Consider the following 16,970-nt stretch of genomic DNA (forward strand, 5'->3'; position numbering starts at 1 on the left):
TGGATCCAAAGCCAAGCCAGGCAGTAAACAAAGTCAGCGTCTTTAGTAACTCCCCATGATTCTATGGTACTAAATCTGGGGGGGGGGGGGGGGGGAATCCTAATTAAATAAGCTTGACCCAGGGAAAACAAACTGGCAAAACCGAGCCAAACTCACGGTGGGGGGTGGGTGCGGCAGCATTCCCACCATGCCTGGACAAGCCTTGGCAATTCATCCGAACCCCCGCAGAGCACTTCTGAACCAAAGCCACCCCCCTCGAGGGGAGGCAGGGCCCCAGGCCGGCTCAACGCTACGGCACGCGGCCCCCAAAAGCGTTACGCTAAGTAGGAGAAGCCAGCCGCAAAAGACCACCCATGGGACCACCCCATCCTCAGGAGAGGCCCAGAGAAGGTCGTCGGAAGAGACGTCAAGGGCGTGGGTGGCGGCTTGGGGCCGGGGGCCCCCGCCGAGGGAGGGCGGCCCGGGTGTGAGCGGGGTTCTGCCGGGGGGGGGGCGGGGGAAGTGCGGCCGGTCGAACACGGCGTGGGGGGGGGGGTGCTGCACAGCTCCACCCACGTGCTTCGGAAAACCGCGGGCCTGTGCACTTACGGGGGGGGGTTTCGAGGGTGGGCTCTCCCATCGCAGGGAAGCCGCTCCGCACACTCTCCGACGGTCCTCCTCCGAGACCCCCGCCCCCCCCCGGAGTGCTCTCCTTCGGGTCCGCGGCGGTCCCCGCGAATCCCGGGCTCAGAGAACGCGGGAACCTAGTCTGTGACGCCGGCGGGGGACGCCACTGGAGTCACCGTGAGGGAGCGGAAGCCCTCATCCCCACGAGGCCTCGCGGGCCCGACGGCGACCGCCAAAGAGGGCGCGGCCCCCAGCCCGGCGGCCCGCGCATGCGCCGGGCCGGGCCTTCCGGGTCAAGCCCCAGGCGGGCCTGCAGAATTTTCTGCAGTCGCCGCACGGCGGCGGTTCGCTACGACCTTACAGTCCCGGGTCTCTAAGCCTTCCTCTGCTCCCAGGGGAGGACGGGGTGGGGCCCCGAGAACACGTACTTCCGGCTGGGAGCGGGGGTACTGAGTGCGCACGCGCACCCTGGGGCCCCCGCGCAAGGGCGCCTGGGAGAGCCGCCGTGGAGCCCGGGCCCTGCGCTCGAGGGCCTTGCCCTGCGCTCGAGGGCCTCGCGGTGGGCCCGAGGGACGTCCTTTCCCCGTAGCCAGGCGCCCAGGGTAGGGCTCGGGCTATCTGGTGAGCTAGGCCGTGTGTTAGCTATAGCCCGGAAGTAAGTGTCGGTCTTAGAATCCCGTCGGGCCCCATTTTCACTGGGTCCGATATATTCTGGGGGAAAGGAGAACTGATTCCCTCCGTCCTAGAACGACAGCCCCGAGGGCGCAGGCACCTGTCAGGGCGAGTGTCCGTGGTGCCTGGCGCGGAGGGGATGCCCCGCCACTGCTCTTCCAAGGACCGGTAAATGACCGTCGTGTGAGCGTTCGATAGGTCCCATTTGGGAACGCCGGGTTTCCTAGATTTTTATCTGGAGCCTTAGTGACGAGGCAGCATGGTAATGTGGGGCGGGAAGACGACTGCATTCCTCTTAGAAGAGTAAAAAAATGGTATCTGGAATTTATAGATAATGGCTGAGCAGATCTGAAGACCATCCTTGAGAAGCTTTGATTTATAAAGTGCTTGGCCCTGTGCTAAGGATTTACGTTATCTTAATTGAAACCTCCTATGCAGTGGGAGAATCGTTCTTACTTTACAAATGAGGAAAGAGGCTCAGACAGGAAGTCCCTTGTCCAAGTTTCCACATTTTTGTTCAGTCATCCCCAGAATATTTATTGAGAACTGACTGTGTATTGATTCTGTGTCTTGATTCCACACACAGTCAGCCTCCTGAGCTGGAAAATTCCAGTCCCTGCCCACTCCTCAGTCTCCCTCCCTTTCCCCACTCCAGCTGCAGTTTCCATGGTAACAGACTGAACCTGCCTCCATAGCTAACAAGAGCTAAGAGCTCTTGAAGGAGAACAAGCCAGAACCATTGACGTCAACCTAGCCTGGCTGGGGGATGGGGGGGACTGCCTGAAGCCCTAAAGCCTCCTCTATTGGTGGTTTATGCAAGACTTTTGTACGTGTTAAAATCTGTTGTTGGCGGGGGGGGGGGGGGGGGGGGGGGGCGGGGGCGTCTCTGCAGAAGAACAAAATGTCGACTCTGTGAACCTCGGCAGAGTCCACAAAGTCATAGCTTTTCAGCTCAGAAGCTGCTGCAAGCAGCAGTGACATTAGTATTATGCATATTTACCGTTTATTAATTCATTCAGTCTATCATTCAACGATGGTATTTGGACGGGCAGTGGCATTCTGTGTGTCAGACACTGCTAGATTCTAAAGTTATAATTCCTGTTCAACATTCATGGTTCTACCTTTCTGTTCTTTAGAGTCGAGCAGGAGAAACGTGTACTTACTCGTTCATTCTTCAGTATATTCTGAGAGACCATGATGTGTGAGACATATATTGGAATCTAGAGGGTACAGAGGTGAGTTTTGAAAACAAAACACTTTGCTGCATAGAAGTGCTTTTAGTGGGATCGAGGTCAGATGTTAAAAAGATGATCACAAACATAGCAAATATTTACTGAGCACCAGCTATGGTGTCAGGTACTGTTTTAGGCAAAGGAACTACAGCAGTGAACAAAATAGACTTGGTATCTGTTCTTATGGAGCTTACATTCTGGCGGAAAAAGAGAAAAATATGTAAATGATTCAGTGTTCTTTCTTATAACAAATAGTATATTTAACTTACATTGACTTAAAAAAAGAGAATTTATTGGCCAATTTAATTGAAAATGCCAGAGGCATAGTTGGTCTATTTAATATTTATAAACATAATTTATATTATTGCAGACATCTATAGTTTTTCTGCCCAATACTCTTTCCCCCTAATTCTTGCCACAACCCTCTTTTGTATGGGGAACTGATTAGCATCTGACCCAGGCTTGGTCAGTCACTCTGTCTGTTGCTGTGCGCATGGTGATTGGTTCAGGGATGAGCACATGACTCCAGATGAGCCACTCAGAGAATTACCTGGAAATTTTCCCTGGGGGTTGTGAGGAATGACATTCTCTTTGCTGGGTGCTCAACTGGTTGGAAGTGTGCCTGAGCTAGGACCATCTTGTCTGCCTACCAGGGAATAAAGCAAGAGAGTTAGAGTCCCCTAGTCTCTCTCCTGCTGCTTAGATTAGATAATGTACATAATGGGCTTAGCACAAAGTAAGCTCTCAATAAACATTAACCAGTGTTGTTAGTGATTTACAAAGGGAGCCGTGGGAAGAAATTCTTTGTAGGGACTGGAAGACTGTGGGTTTGTTGACCACTTCAAAGTCAATATAAATCAGGAGGTTTCTTGGAGGTCATGGAATAAAAACAAATGGAGGTACACAGTGTAGAAGAATGTGTCCTCCAGGCCATGGTGAAGTTTGATGAGCTATCCCGGATTCACTTCAGAACCCAATTCCCTGAATTCAGAACGCTTGGACCGACCCATTCAAACTTTCACTGACACAGTCCTAATACATCCGGGCTGCTATAACGGAACTATCATAAATTGGATGGCTTATAAACAACAGATACTTCTTTCTCACAGTTCTGGAGGCCAGGAAGTCCAAGATCATGGTGGTGGCAAATTTGGTGTCTGGCCCCAACTTGGGGTGGGGGGGTGCAGTTTGACCCCCAGTAGCAAGTGTACCACCTTCTTTGCTGGTTTACCTGCTTCCACTTTTCCTTCCTTCCATTCATTCCCCAACCTAGGCCAGGGTGACCTTCCTAAAATGCCGATAGGACCAGAGGCCTGCTGTAAATTTTGGGGCTCATCTGGGCCTGGTTTTTTTCCTGTATTTCAGGAAAAAGGCAGAGCCACCTCAGTCCCCCTCTGCCCTCTTTCTGGGTGGTGAACATGGAAGCCTTGAGAAGGATGGAGCTGGGAGGGTGAGTCAGGATGTTTTAGTCAATGCTTGTTCTTTCCTGTCTCCTTTCTCCTCCCCTAGCTTTTTTTTCTCAAGGACCCAGTTTTTCTTGGAGAGGGGAGAACAAGGGAAGAGGGGAGGAGATGTATTCCCAACACTATCTGACTGAGTCAGGCTTTTTCTCTTTCAGGTAGGGCTAGTGTAGACGGTGTAATGGTGGCCCCCAGAAAGTTACATTCTCATCCAAATCCACAGAACCTGTGAATGGTACCTTATTTGGAAAAAGGGTATTTGCCGATGTGATTAAGAGTTCTGACATGAGCTCATCATGGATTACTTGAGTGGACCCTAAATCCAATGACAAGTGTCCTTTTAAGAGTGAGGCTGAGAGGTTAGGTAGGAGAGGAGGTGGAGGCGGGTGCATTCAGTGGGCAATTTGACAGGGGCAGGACTCTCACCCACGCCTGATTCAGACCTTTGGAAATTGCTCATCCCCCCTATGTTGGGATGTGGTGGGGAAATACTTGGTTTGCGTCGCTGCCCTGCCCAGGGCATGTTGCTTCACTCTGGCTCAGATGGGAGGAGGAACCTAGCAGCTCGTGTGCTCTGCACACGCCCCTGAATCGATTGCCTGGGAGGGTCTGCACTCACCACGCAGCTATTCCTCTGCGAGGAAGCATGCATTAATTAGCAAAGGAAAAACACCAGGACAGGTCATGAGGGGGACCTCGGAAAGAAGAAAGAAGTGTTATATTTTCGGGCCTTCGATGCACACTTTTTCCTGTGTTTTGGACAATTTTCATTTTGCGCTGGGCCCTTGCAAACTACGTAGCCAGGCCTGCTTTCAGGAGTTAACCTCTTTCCTCCCAGAGGGTGGGCACAATTGGCTGTACCTCCTTCTAGAACTCCTCTGCCCAGAAATGTCCACTTAAACGTGGTCCCGGTCTTGCAGAGGACTTGCCATCCGCCTGCGCTGAAACGCAGCTCTTCTCAGAGGCCAGGGCAGAAACTTGGCTCTTGTCCTTGGTCACTCTCCTCCGCACACCTGGTGTGTCCCATCAGTCACCAGCCCTGCCAACTCTGCCTCCTGAAATAGCTCTTTCCTCGGGCCTGATCTCATCGTTCCCAACACGGTGAAGGCCACTACTACCATGGCTTGGTTCCTACAATCGAGTACGAACTCCCTTGCATTTTTACCCCCTTCGAATCCATTCTCCATGCCTTTTAAAAAATGAAAATCAGCCTGTCATACCTCTACCTCAAATCCTTCAAAAGATTCCTGCAGTTCTTTCACTGAAGACCCAAGCCCCCACCAAAGCTCACGTAAAGCGGAGACTTCCAAGTTCCGTTTGGAAGGTCTGAGGAGTGGCAGTTGGCTTAGAAAACAGAATGTGTCTGGAAGCTATGTTTGTACCACCTTATGAACAACTACATCGTATTACTATCCAAAAAACGTTCATCAGTATATACTTGCGTTGTGTGTGTTTGTGTGTGCGCGCCTTGGTAGAGATACAGGGAGGTGACAAATAGTGACAGTAAAAATATTCCCACTCTCTTATGGTTTCATTCAGGATGTATTTTGGAGTTTTGGAATTTAGTTCAATGGACAATAATCAGGCCGTTTCTCTGTACTGGTCATTGTGAAAGGGATTCAGGACACTAAACTGTTTTATTAGGACATGAAGGAGAATAGACTATCAGCCCCTGAAAATGGGACTAACACTGATGAAAACAAGGATCCAGGGATAACTGGTGGGAAAGACTATTACCAGGGACATCTTTTTCTGGTTTGGAAATGTGGCTGGAATGTTGGACGTGTGCCCTTTCTAAGAAAAACTTCCATCCCCTCTCCTCCACACCCACACATCCCATAGACTGCACTGCATGCATTGCTTGGTCCCTGCCTGGCATTTGGCTCGGGAGTCAAAGGAACAGTCTGAGCCAGGGCGTTGGCGGGAGGCCCCTGTGGACACTAAACCTGTGTGAACTTTCTGGAGCTCACTTTCCTCAGGGAGGACAAGCTTCAGCCAGAATGTTCCCTCTCACCTGCCTGCAAAGTTCTATACCTGTGCAAAGGTCGATCGTCTCTCACCATCTCGAAACCTCTCAGCTGGGTCCTTCTGTACCTGTTCCATCTCCGTGTCTACGTTGCCACCATGTCTCTCTGGGCAACTGTCTCCTAAATGTGCTTCCGTTGCCCTTATGATAAATTCCAAGTCCCTCAGCCTGGATCACGTGAACACCTCAGACCAGGCTCTCTGTCCCAGACTTCATCGTCATACTTGTCTCCTAGCTCCCACGCCTCAGCTGTGATGACTTCTCTCCCTGTTCTCTGTGGAGCCCACGTCTTCCCTCAAGATTTGTCTGTGCTCATTTCCCACTCTTCGTGCCTCACCTTCTCTTTTGTATTAACTGTGTCTCTAGCTTCTGTAAACGTGTTGCTCTACTATCTGCTCTACAGGCCGATACGGACACACCTTTTCTGGACAACCAAACAATATGCTGGTGTCACCTTGCTTGGCCTCCTGCCTCCCTCACAGCACCCCCACCACCCCCAGGAGAAGTCCTCTTTCTGGGGGTGTGCTTTTCAAATGCAAATTCATCAATTCAGAGTCTACACATTCCTCACCACACCCTTACCAGCCTTTCACACTCCGGACCACCATCCCTCTACTCTACTTACCCCAGAGCCAGGTACTAGAGGACTAGGGACATCCCCTATGCCCCAGAACCCACTGAAATTATTAGAACTGGCCAATCCTAACCTGGCTTACTCTACCTCAGCTGTTCCTTCAGAAACCACAGTAAAGGATCTTACCCACGTTTTCCCCCGACTCTCTCTGCCTCCTGACTGGCCTGTGTAGACCTGCATAGCATGGTGGACCCTTCTTGGGAATTGTGAGTAACAAACAATGTCTTTAATGACAGTCATCTTCTGATCTGTTGGCCTTGCTATGCCTTAAATTTTCTATTAATACACTATATTTTAGAGCACATTCTGATCAGTTCCTTCTAAATAGATTTACATTCACCCCACACCCCCTGAAATTATTCTGCCCCAAATTTACTATGTTAGATGCAATGGTCATGTCTCTGTCCTCATGTTATATGGCTTTACTGTGGCCATCAACACAACTGACCTCTTTGTCCTTCTTAAAAACACTTTCTTCTGGCGCCTTCTTGGAACCTCTGTTCTCTTGGCTTCCTGGCCCCACCTCATTCCAGCTTTTATCAGAGCTGAAGATGTGCACATCCTTTGACCAGGCCGTTCTCCCATTCTCATTCAAGGAACCTAGATGATGACTCCCAGGAAGCACACTGAGCGAGGAATGGTACTAGTTTCCAACATTTATTGAGTACCTTAATCGATACCAGTCATGTTCTTAGGCCCCGGGATACATATGGATGAGCAATTCAGGTCATGTTCCTCTTTTCACGGGGCTGACAGTCTTGTGGGGCCAGAGTCCCAAACAAGTTGAGAATAAGGAAGTTCCCACAAGCTTGGGAAAAGACGCATTGGTCTCCAGCCAGGGGAACAAACAGCCATCGGAATCAGTTTTAAACCCATTCAACCGATCAGTGACAACTCGCCTCAGAGAATGCACTTTTTTCAAGCCAAACAATTGGTGTCAGCACTTTGCTTTGGAAAGTCAGCCACTGAAAGAGCCCATCAAGGATGGACTCACTCCGATAAACACGCCTCTAAGTGCCAACCAATCAACAGGGGTCTCACTTGAGAGGCCACAGTCCTACCGATGATGTCAACCTATTTGTGTCCCGGAAGGCCTGCCAAACCCTGAACTCCAGATTCTGTATAAAATCGGTCCATCCTGCACAGAGATGACCCAACTAGTATCGCTCTCCCTTACTGTGGTAAGAAATCAGTTAAGCAGTGTCCGTTGATTTCAGATATTGAGTTGTGTAAGTCTGCTAGGGCTGCCATAACACGGCACCACTACAATAGAAATTTATTTTTGTGCAGTTCCGCAGACCACAAGTCCAAGATCAGGGTGTCTTCGGGGTTGGTTTACTCTTGAGTCCTCCTCTCTTTTTGGCTTGTAGACAGTTGTCTTCCCCCTTTGTCTTCACATGGGGGGGGACACCTGTCTCCATACATATGCAAATGTCCTCTTCTTACAAGGATGCCAGGCGGATTGGATTAGGGCCCACTCGAATGACCTCATTTTACCTTAACTATCTCTTGAGAGGTCCTATCTCCAAATACAGTTTCATTCTGAGGTACTGGGGTTAGGACTTCAGCATATGAATTTGGGGGTGGGGGGCGGTATGTATAATTCAGCCCATCACAGAATAGTAGTCTCATTGTGTTTTGACAAAGTAAATGCAGAGCTCCATATATAATCACAGTTGTTCCTACATTTCTAAGCTTTCCGTACTTTCCTGGGAATGTGTCTCCTTCCTCCAGTAGGAGCAACAACATCCTTATTATCCCTGGTTTTTGGTCACGTGCCATGAGTTCTCCATATGAGCAAAATTCATATAAATTCTCTATATTCTGGATTGCCCGTTTATTGCTTGCCTGCCCCTCCTACCGGGGACAATATCAACTTGGGGAATTTAGTGTTCCTTGAGCAGAGGTTGAGTGGAGAATAGTGAACCTGGGGATAAATCATGCTTGCCTCCGGGTGTTTATTAGCCCCAGAGAGTTAGTGTCATTTCTCCCTAGGTGTCCTGTCCTCCCACTCGGAAGGTAAACACCTATATGGTGAATTGGGCAGAGCCAGGACCGGTGCTCTCCACTTCTCAGAGTCTTGGGGTCTAGGCTGGGGTGATGTAAGTGTCTCAGAGTTTAAGGAGGCACCAAAAAACTCAGTGTTAAGATAAATAATATTTGAATGCAATGTTTTAAAGAATCAAAATGAATGCGAAACAATCCATGATGAATAGTACCAACATTTTAAACGAAGCCAGTCGGTATTGCTGATTTTTCCTTTACCCTCAAGCTCTGACATGATGTGGCATGGCACCGTTACTCATCCTGTCTTTAGAATTCTTAAAAAATTTAAATTAGATTTTAAAATCACAAATAAAAAATTTTAATTAAACATTAAAACCTAAAATTTAAATGTATTAAAAATTTTAAACCCAAAATTTTAGTGAAATTAAGATTTTAAAAAATCTAAAATCTAAAAGTTTGATATTTTGGGCACCCGGGTGGCTCAGGTCACGATCTCAGGGTCCTGAGATCAAGCCCCGCGTTGGGCTCCCTGCTAAGGCGGGAGTCTGCTTCTCCCTCTCCTTCTGCCCCTCTCCCCCGCCCCCGCTCATGGACTCGCTTGCACACGCTCTCTCTCTCTCTCTCTCTCAAATAAATAAATAAAACTTAAAAAAATTTTAAAAATTGGATATTTTGTTCACCATGGACTCTTTTGCATTCATTTTGGTTTTTAAAAAAACAATCTGCTAAAATGTTCTTTATCTCGATTCCTGAGCTTTTGCCATGCCCTTAAATTTTGCATGTGAGGGGAATGCTCCACTCACCTCACCCTGATCCTGGCTTTGCTCATCCTTTCCCATGGCCTCCTTCTTCTCCAGCCCAGACCTCTCACCAAGTTCTAGAAGCTGACTTCTGGGCCTTCTTGTTTGGAAGGCAGTGAGCACCTAGAGTGCAGCAAAGCTTAGAAGAAGTCCAACCAGGTGTTTTTTGGACAGGACCTTCCTCTTATAGCAGTCCCCAACTCAGCAAATGGGCTACCATCCACCCAGTTTCCAAGCCACAGAACCGGAAACATCCCTGACTTACTCTCACACCTCCCGCCGTGGGCTGTACCTTCCCGACTTCCTCTCACACCTCCCGCCGTGGGCTGTACCTTCCCGACTTCCTCTCACACCTCCCGCCGTGGGCTGTACCTTCCCGACTTCCTCTCACACCTCCCGCCGTGGGCTGTACCTTCCCGACTTCCTCTCACACCTCCCGCCGTGGGCTGTACCTTCCCGACTTCCTCTCACACCTCCCGCCGTGGGCTGTACCTTCCCGACTTCCTCTCACACCTCCCGCCGTGGGCTGTACCTTCCCGACTTCCTCTCACACCTCCCGCCGTGGGCTGTACCTTCCCGACTACCGCTCACACCTCCCGCCGTGGGCTGTACCTTCCCGACTACCGCTCACACCTCCCGCCGTGGGCTGTACCTTCCCGACTTCCTCTCACACCTCCCGCCGTGGGCTGTACCTTCCCGACTTCCGCTCACACCTCCCGCCGTGGGCTGTACCTTCCCGACTTCCGCTCACACCTCCCGCCGTGGGCTGTACCTTCCCGACTTCCGCTCACACCTCCCGCCGTGGGCTGTACCTTCCCGACTTCCTCTCACACCTCCCGCCGTGGGCTGTACCTTCCCGACTTCCTCTCACACCTCCCGCCGTGGGCTGTACCTTCCCGACTTCCTCTCACACCTCCCGCCGTGGGCTGTACCTTCCCGACTACCGCTCACACCTCCCGCCGTGGGCTGTACCTTCCCGACTACCGCTCACACCTCCCGCCGTGGGCTGTACCTTCCCGACTTCCGCTCACACCTCCCGCCGTGGGCTGTACCTTCCCGACTTCCGCTCACACCTCCCGCCGTGGGCTGTACCTTCCCGACTTCCTCTCACACCTCCCGCCGTGGGCTGTACCTCACATACACCTTCTTCCGTCTGACCTCCCCTCTGCTTCTCTCTCAGCCTTCCCATTTTCTTCATCCCCAGCGCTGCTCATCCTTTGTCAACTCTTTTTTCTTTAATACTTTTTTTTTCCAGTTGTGTTGAGGTATGTTAAAAATCCTAAGACTCCACCAAAAAAACTGTGAGATCAGTGAGGTCAGTAAAGTTGCAGAATACAGAATCAACATATAAAAATCAGTGTCATTTCTGTACCCTAATGAGGAATCATCTGAAAAAGAAAGAAAACAATCCCATTTATGATAGCATTAAAACCAATAAAATACTTAGGAATACATTTAACCAGGGAGGTGAAAGATCTCTATGCTGAAAACTATAAGACACTAATGAATGAAACTGTAGACACAAATAAATGGGAATAACCCTGTGTCCATGGATCCAAAGAATTAATATCGTAAAAATGTCCATACAACCCAAAGCAATCTGCAGCTTCAGTGCAATCCTTTTGTCAACTCTTGCCTCCTTGACAAGGCTTCTCCTGCCCTCCCTGTTTAAAAACGCAACACCTTTTTCCTTCCACTGTGACAAAGACCCTTTCCTTGACCTAACTCTACTCAGCCTTTCTGATAAAGCCCCACCCCAACCTCAGGCTCTGTCCTTGGCCTGAGTCAGTTTGGCAAAAATTCCCTGCCGTTGGTTTGATCACTTTCAGCCTCTTGTCACCCTGGTCTGCCTTCTGCAAGAATCACCTCTCCCTCTGCCCCTCTCCCTGCTCGCACTCTAAATAAACAAATAAATATTTTTTAAAGAAAAAAATAGTTAACCTACCTCTTAATAATTTTTAACCAACTGACATCTACCCAACTCCTTGGCTATAAATTTCTGCTTTTCCTTATTGTATTCAGAGGTGATCCTGACCTCTCTCCCCTACTGCAAAACCCCATGGTAGTAGCTCTCTCGAACAAAATCTTCTTTGCCATCTTGGACAAGTGTCCTGAAGGGATGAATGGAGGTGTTAGCTATGGTGGTAATCGTTTTGCAACATGTAAGTGTGTCAAATCCACACATTGTACACCTTACACTTACACAATGTTTTATGTCACTTACATCTCAGTAAAGCTGGAAAAAAGTGTCACAAGTAAGTTTTTCTTTAACACTGCCTAGCATTCTCTGCCCTCTTTAAGTTGATTACATATCACTTGCTAGAACACTGTATAATTTCCTTAAGGATTCTGTTTATCTTTTCTGGCTGTCCTCTCCTCTTAGAACAGTGATTTTCAGCTTGAGGCAGTGTTACGCCCACAGGACATTTGACAATGTCTGGAGATGTTTTTAGTTGTCATAACTGAGGGGGAGGGGTGTTATTGGCATCTAGTGGGCAGAGACTAGGGATGCTGCTAAACTGCCTACAAAACACAGAGCAGACCCCTACAACAAAAATTATCCAGCCCAGAGTGTCAGTCCTGCCAGGCTGAGAAAACCTGCACTATAACTGAATTCCATGAGGGCAGAAATTTTGGTGCGTTTTGTCCACTGAATTAGTACAGTGCAAGGAGAACTGTCTCCATTTGTGAACTGCCTCCCTGATGGCCACCCTGCCTCCATATTGCCTCCTTCCAACCCACTCTTCAGCAACAGCTAGGATGTCCTGGTGCAGACTGGAACAGGGGCACGCCAGAAGTCCCCACGTAATTCAAGCCCAGGTGGCTTGGCAGCAGGAACTTGGCCCCTCTTGTGACCCAGAGAATGGAGTGGCAGCCCCGGTTCACCCTTTCAGGAGAGATTGGTTCTTGCCCATTTCCAATTCCATTTCCCCAAATGGGCCTCCTGGAGGCCCCAGTCCTTCCTCAGGAAAGGAGTTTAGGGGAAGTAGAGGAGTGGAAATGGCCCCACGCCACTCCTGGACATGCCCTGGCTGTTCTGGTCTTCCTTCCCTATGAGGAACTGATTTTTTGTTCTCAGGGAGTTAAATCTTGGCTGGGTCATTAGCCTGCACGTCTCTTGGGAAGGGAAATGCCTATCACAGCTGTAAGGCAGAAGCATGGACGTCAACGCACCCCTCCCCTAATCACAGTCCCCATATACCACAAAGTCCTGTCCCTTATGCTTCAGAAGCACCTCCTCCTTCAGACAAGATCTCTCCACCTCCTTTGCTGGCCCCTGGGCCTCTCCCACCCTTCCCCTTCCCCTGGAGCACTCCATTGGTCTCCTGATGGTATCCCTGCTTCCATTGTTGCCCACCCTCCAGTCGATGCCCCACACAAATAAGACTTTACCACTCCCTTACTTCAAACCAACTAACAACCCCCCCCCCACCAACTGCTATCAGAAAAATAACTGAAGCTCCTTTATGAAAAACCATTAGGCTTTTAAGCAGTGGAAGCTCTAGAATTTCCACTACGAGGGTTTAGGGGAACCATTTAGTTACATAGTATGAGATGAGGAGAGGCAAATCCTCCACTTTCCTTGAAGCTGTGTTTGTACACTTTTTTCATCTATGATGCAGTATAACTCCCTGTGAAAACGGGGTTATGAATATTGTGAGGCCTGGGGGTGGGGGTACACGTGTATGTTTAAGTGTCTACGGAACGGGGTTTCTCAACCTCAGCACTACCAACATTGACATCTGATTTTCCTTTGGGGTGTGTTTGTGTGTGTGTGTGTGTGTGTGTGTGTGTGTGTGTGTGTAGGGCTGTCCTGTGGATGATGGATGTTGAGCAGTGTCCCTGGCCACTACCCACCTTCAGTCGTGTAACCAAATTTTTCTCCAGACATTGATTGCCAAATGTCCCCTGGGGGCCCGGATTGCCACCCCCCCCAACCAGTTGGGAACCACTGCTATATGAGGTGATAAAGGAATAAAAGTGACATTTTTTCATTGCTTTATAGTAAAACGTGGCTTTTATTCAACTTGAGAAGCATCTTCCATAAACCTACTTTCGTGGGGTGATAGGAAATACACTCAGAGGTAGAAGACATGAAAGATGATCGGTATCCTGGGTGTTAGGGGACACTCACTAAAACCAGGAACCAGGGATATATTTGCAAAACAGACAGCTGGTCTTTCACCTTTTTCCATTTTGGAAATGGGCATTCTCTGGATTACAGGCACACTGTGCCCTTCCAAGAAAACGGGTCCCTCCGTTGATTATTAGACACTGATGTGTGCATAGCTTGGACTCCAGCAGGTGTTTAGCTCATGGATCAGGGAAATTCCTTAGAAGGCTGTTGACTTGAAATTTTCATCTGGACACTGGGCCTTGTGTTAATGTTCTGGTGAGATTTCCAGACATAAATTTCTCTCCTAACTGCCATCTTTTTTCTGTCCCCGCCATTAACATCACTCGGATCTCTCCACTTCTCTCCATCCCCCTTGTTCTGTCTCAAAGCCACAGCTGTGATCTTCCCCGCAGTGATGGCCACAGTAGATTCCTATTGCAGCAACTTCTCTTATCCCTCACAGCCATTCTCCAAAACGCAGTCAGACAAACGTAAAAACACAGACTGTGTCTCTTCCGGCTTGGAACCCTTCCACAGCACAGCACTGTTCTGACACCTCACACCATCGGGATAGCTACTGTTGACACAAAACAAAGCAGACACAAGTGTTGACAAAGATACGGAGAAATCGGAACCCTTAAAAAAAAAAAAATTGGAACCCTTGTGTCCAGAAGACAGAACTTTACCATTCCATTTTTATGGAGTACTTACCACTTGGTCAGATTCATAGAGACAGGAAGTAGAACGATGGTCTCCAGGGCCTGGGGAGGGAAGAATGGGGCATTATTATTTAATGGGGACAGAGTTTGAGTTATATAAGATGAAAAGAGTTTTGGGGATGGATGGTGGTGACGGTTGCGCAACATTATGAATGTATTTAATACCACCAAACTGTACGTTAAAAATGGCTAAGATGGTAGATTTTGTTATGTGTATTTTACCACAATAAAAAAAATTGGGGAAAAAAAAAAAAAAAAGAAAAGATAGACCCTTCAGTCAATCTGAAGGCTTGACTAGGTTGGGAAGATCCACTTCTAGGATGGCTCGCTCAAGTGCCTGGCAAGTAGATGCTGGCTGTTGTCTAGAAGCCCCGGTCCCTCCCACCCTTATAGGACCACCTGAGTGTCTCTAACAACATGGTGGCCTACTTCCTTCAGAGTCCATCTTATCCAAGAAAGAACAAGGCAGAAATCACAATGTCTTTTATGATCTAGCCTGAGCCATCTCACACTGTCACTTCTGCAGTGTGCTACGGTGACACGGCTCACCGTCCCTGCTCAGTGTGGGAGAGCCTTCACAAAGAGGTGAGGATCACTGAGGCTGGCTACTGCGGTCTGTAATGGCCAAAGAGGGGTGTGGAAGTGAATTCTTGGAAGTGGATTCTTCCCCAAAGCCTTCAGATAAGAGCACAGCCCAGCCCACACCTTGATTTTGGTCTCCTGAGATCCTGAGCGAAGAGCCCAGTAGAGCCTGCCTCAACTTCAGACCTATAGAATTTTAAGCCACTGAGCTTGTGGTAATTTGTTACACAGTAATAGAACACTAATAGAGTTATTGTCAGAATGGACCATGGACTGTAAATTCGACAGGAAGGAACATGAAGTCAGGTGTAACAGACTGAATGTGCCAATAATGCCACAGTTTGTGTGTGTGCTGGGGGAGAGGAAGAAGACCAAAGGGACAGGGGCTAGTGTTGGGAACAGGACTGTCTATCAGGATTTCAAACATGATACAGTTTCCAATGATGACAAAGTCTAGACTGATAGGTAGAGAGGTAGAGGGAGGGAGGGAGGGAGGGAGGGAGGGTAGAGATGGATGGGTAGATGGATGGATGGACAGACGGAAGGAAGGATGGCTGGCTGGCTGAGTGGAGGGGGGATGGATGGATAGATAGACAGACAGACAGATAGATAATGTATGCAGAGAAAAAAGAATGAAGTAAATATCCCTAAACCTTAACAGTAGTTATCCCCATATTATCTGATGATGGGGAAGAATTTTTAAACTTCTGTAGAGAATTCTGTAGAGAATCTTCAAGTCTGTGTTCCCACTGACCAAATACTTCTGATCCTGGGGATTTTCCATTAGGAAGGAAGCAGCAAGGCACAAAAGAATGTGTGTACAGGGATTTTCATTACAGTTTTATTTACATTTACACAAAAAAAACTGGAAATGAACTGGAAGTCTAATAATTTCTGAAGGGCAAACGTATTTTGGCATGTCCATACAATGACAATTTAAGTTTTCATTATAAGGCATGTCTCTAAAATTGTTTGATGAGAATAGGGGCTTCTGTTTCTGGAGAAGGAAAGAGTAGGAAGAGCAAAGTGCACACCGTGTAGGTTGTCAAGTTCACAAGGCAGGGAATTAATTTTGTCTGTTTTGAGTGCCACTATATCCCCAGCACCTGGAACAATGCTTTGCACATAATAGGCACTCAGTTAAAAATTGTCAAATGAATAGCATCCTCACAATTTCATTAAAAGTGGCTTTCATGAATATATTTTCATGGGGAAAAATGTATGAAAATATTCCACAATGTTTCTAGAATTCATCTCTCGTTGGTCTTGTGGATAATTTTAATTTTTTAATTAATTTTTTTGTAATTTTGAAAGTAGCCACAACGGGCACATATTCCTTTTAGCATGGGAAAAATGAAACAATCTTGTGTGAAAGAGAGAACTAGGGGAGAGGCCATCCTGGACAACATATTCCTTTCAAAGCCAGAACAACTGTGGCGGATTAAGTGCGGGCCCTGTTCTTCCTGCTTTTTCCTGCTGCTAGCCCTCTCCACCCCCACAGCTGTCATTTGATCCAAGGACACATCTGCGGGCTCAGCAAAGGGGGAGACACTGGCTGCCCTCCCTTGAGGAGATCCCTGCCCAGCAACTACTAACCATTTCTATTTAAACATTGTCCCATTTTTAGGGAAGGGTTATTATCAGTCAGCCACATGATACGCAAGGCGGGAACTGGGGAGCCCATGTCTTGCACATTATGTTGTGCCCAACTATCCCTGTAGATGCCTTCCAGACCTTTCCTCTTTTCCCCCATCTCTATGACCAGACATTAGCTCCGGGTCACTTCGGATTTGAGTGGCTTCAGATGCACTCTGCTTACAGTCGGAAGGATCTCCGCTAGAGAAAAATCTGGTCACATCACCCTCCCTGTTAAAAACCAGTCAGACCCCTTCGGATGAAGACCACCCCCACCCCTTAGCATTGATTGGAAATTCCAGTAGACCCAAGGCTCTGCCCACAAATACTGCTTCTCTTGCAGCTCCTCCCACTCAAGTGGTTTCACTTCTCTACCACTGTGAAATGGGTATTATAGTAGATCCTACCTTAAATGAAATAGCTTCTATGGAGTTCTTGGTAGATGCTGGGCATACAGTACCAAGATCGTAGGATTCTGCC

At 48.3% G+C, this 16,970-nt stretch overlaps 1 long non-coding RNA gene across 5 annotated transcripts in view; it reads left to right on the forward strand.

Moving 5' to 3' along the window:
• Positions 1-1,108: 1,108 nt before the first annotated feature.
• Positions 1,109-16,970, forward strand: part of LOC113936332 — an 89,665-nt gene continuing 73,803 nt past the window's right edge. For 3 of the 5 annotated variants that reach the window (XR_003524232.2, XR_003524231.2, XR_003524233.1), the window contains exons 1-2: positions 1,123-1,446; positions 2,415-2,513. This is a non-coding gene — a long non-coding RNA (uncharacterized LOC113936332). Of the gene's footprint in view, positions 1,447-1,989; positions 2,105-2,414; positions 2,514-16,970 lie in introns of those variants that run through there. The other 2 variants (XR_004819761.1, XR_004819760.1) reach the window with 2 other exon arrangements.

Source organism: Zalophus californianus, chromosome 17 (assembly GCF_009762305.2).
Source record: "Zalophus californianus isolate mZalCal1 chromosome 17, mZalCal1.pri.v2, whole genome shotgun sequence".
Classification (NCBI taxonomy): domain Eukaryota; kingdom Metazoa; phylum Chordata; class Mammalia; order Carnivora; family Otariidae; genus Zalophus; species Zalophus californianus.